Raw genomic sequence first — 2,661 nt, 5'->3', positions numbered from 1 at the left:
TCTACAGATTGAGCTGAAGGGATTTCTGCCTTCCAACTTACCAAGACCTTGGTTTTTAACACAAATTTGCAAGAATTTTCTGAAAATTCCAAAAAATAAAAAAAAAGTTATGATGGGGTTATATGGGGTGCTTAAACCAGAACTCCACCATTTAATACTTCCATGGTTTACTGTATTCCTCATGAAATACAATGCCTGTGCCTTGCAATTAAATTTTTAAATAATCAAGAATTTATTAGAATTTAACAATGTAACTGATTTTGTCTTTATCAATCTGCTATTTAGAGCATCACTGAACAAAAGGCTTTTTACATAAAATTATGATGGAAGGTTTTAAATTTAGATATGAATACTGTAAAACTGCAAATTTATGTTTTATATAATCAGAGCAGGTTTAAGGAAGGTGAGTGTCAAAAGTGTTTCCAAAGAGTTTTAATAAGTACATAACAAAGAAATTAAAATAATCATTATTGCTAATGAAATAAAGGTTATTTATTAAATAAATGCATTAATGAGTCCATTATTGAAACATGCATACAATTGCTGTTCAAATAAATCCTTTTAAATATTATCTTATATTATTCTATGGATATTTTATGATATAAACTGATTAACTAAGTATGAAAAAAGTTGTTTTTTTTTTAATTTTTAATTTAATTTTATTTATTTATTATTATTTTTTTTTTTTGAAGATTCACATCATTTCTATACTGAATTTTTAAGTTACAATTAACTATTTTTGACATCCACTTCTCTCTTTTTGCACCCGTCAGGCAGATTTTGTTAAGGCAGACTGTTTATGGCTGGATGCCCTTCCTGTCATCAACCATCACATATTTCTAAACAAGGTAATTGTTTTTTCCCATTGTTAAAGCTATTTTCCGGGGAAGACTGGTAATGGACAACCTCGCTTGTATAACAATGTTGGTCATTTACAACCATCACATGATGTTTAGTAAAGGGTGCACACAAACACACATATACATATATATATGTGTGTATAAATATAAACACGCATGCACGCACGCACGCACACACACACACACACACACACACACACACACACACACACACTCACACACATTTATTTATATAACGCATTTGAGTCTGATAAGTTGCCTATACAGCTAAGTACTTTATAGGTGTGACACCAATGATCATTCTCTGACCAGCCATAACAAACAAACCACTAAGTATGTACATACACGCACACACACACACACACATTTATGTAGAAAACGAAGTTATTTTTATTCCACACAGGTAGAAATTTAGAAAAAAGAAGTTGAAAATGCACTAGGATTCATTTAAATTTTTTATTTTTAAATTTTCGAAGACTTAAACAGTTTCACAAATTTCTCTGATTTTCAAAAGTCAAGATAGAAAAACATGGAGCTATGCTGCAACTCTCCTGCTTCTGACTGGAATTCAAAAATTGTCTTGCTTTTATAGAGACAACATGGCTCAAATTAGTATTGGTTTTGGATACGATTTGATTGGCTGAAGGTGACCATTTGATTAGGTTTAGAAAATTTAAGCTCCCACTACTTTGTGTGACAACATGTTTGGCACAGTATGTTAAATCTGTCACAGTTCAGTGAACATGTCTAGTGACAATCCCAAACAACCAAGGCTGTAGAGGATGGTCATGTGATTAGCCTTACTGTATTTTTTGCACTGAAAATTAAGGCTGCCACAGCTGAGTGAAGATGTCTAGTGAGACTGTGAGTAGACATGTTCTCACTAATAACACACAAAGATTTTATGTTTACATAGGTTCAGTCCAATTGTGAGACATCTTGGGCAGACCAATGCTTTGTGAGCAAATTTGATAGATGGAAATTGTGTGGAAGCCCATTATATACATTTCTCTGTGTGTGTGTGTGTGTGTGTGTGTGTGTGTGTGTGTGTGTGTGTGTATCTATATATGTAAATGTGTGGGTGTCTTTGTGGTTATATTTGTCCTCCCAAGACCATCGTCTGACAGCCAGTGTTGGTTTGCTTAGCAATTCAGCAAAGGCGATTGATAGAATAATTAACACCAGGCTTCAAATAAAGAAAACATTTTAAGTACTGGGATTGATTTTGTCCAGCGAAACCCAGTGCTCCAGCATGGCTACAATCCAATAACAAGTAAAAGACAAATGATTTAAGACAAAGAGAGCAAGACATTTCAAATCAAAGGACAAAACTGTTGTCTTTTATGCGGTGGGTAGATATTTTTCGGTTCATCCCTATTCAGGATGGGATCATCGTGGTGTTGGTCCTGACAAAATGCCACCATCTCCACCAATGTCTCGGTTAGAGGACGTCGATCTATGGCAATCTCTCGCTGCAGCTGTTCAAGATGCAGCTTTAAGATCATCATTTCTCTTGCTTGGTTGATCCGTACTTTTGGATGGACACCAGCCATCTCTCATTTGTTTTGATCCTAAAAAAAACTGACTTCCAAAATCAGATTCAGGTAGGGCTTTGGGTTCTTTTCTTCTTGCTTTCCTGTGGCTTTTAAATTTCTTTTTTTCTTTTTTTGAATGAATTCACAGGTGTAAAGATGAGACGTCAAATACAAACCTAAAAATAAAGAAAAATCATTGATAAAAATAAAGAAAATAAAAAGAAAAGATGGAGAAAAATTGCAAATAAAATTAGTAGTAGTGGTGG

At 33.7% G+C, this 2,661-nt stretch overlaps 1 long non-coding RNA gene across 1 annotated transcript in view; it reads right to left on the bottom strand.

The window, feature by feature from the left end:
* Positions 1 to 1,302: 1,302 nt before the first annotated feature.
* The window catches only part of LOC128248566 (uncharacterized), a 30,726-nt gene continuing 29,367 nt past the window's right edge, over positions 1,303 to 2,661 (bottom strand). The window contains exon 2 of the long non-coding RNA XR_008264740.1: positions 1,303 to 2,571. This is a non-coding gene — a long non-coding RNA (uncharacterized LOC128248566). The remainder of the gene's footprint in view (positions 2,572 to 2,661) is intronic.

The sequence above is a fragment of the Octopus bimaculoides genome, chromosome 8 (assembly GCF_001194135.2).
Source record: "Octopus bimaculoides isolate UCB-OBI-ISO-001 chromosome 8, ASM119413v2, whole genome shotgun sequence".
NCBI classification, from domain to species: Eukaryota; Metazoa; Mollusca; class Cephalopoda; order Octopoda; family Octopodidae; genus Octopus; species Octopus bimaculoides.
Note: the sequence above shows the minus strand (reverse complement) of the source record. Positions and strands in the feature narration are given on the sequence as shown.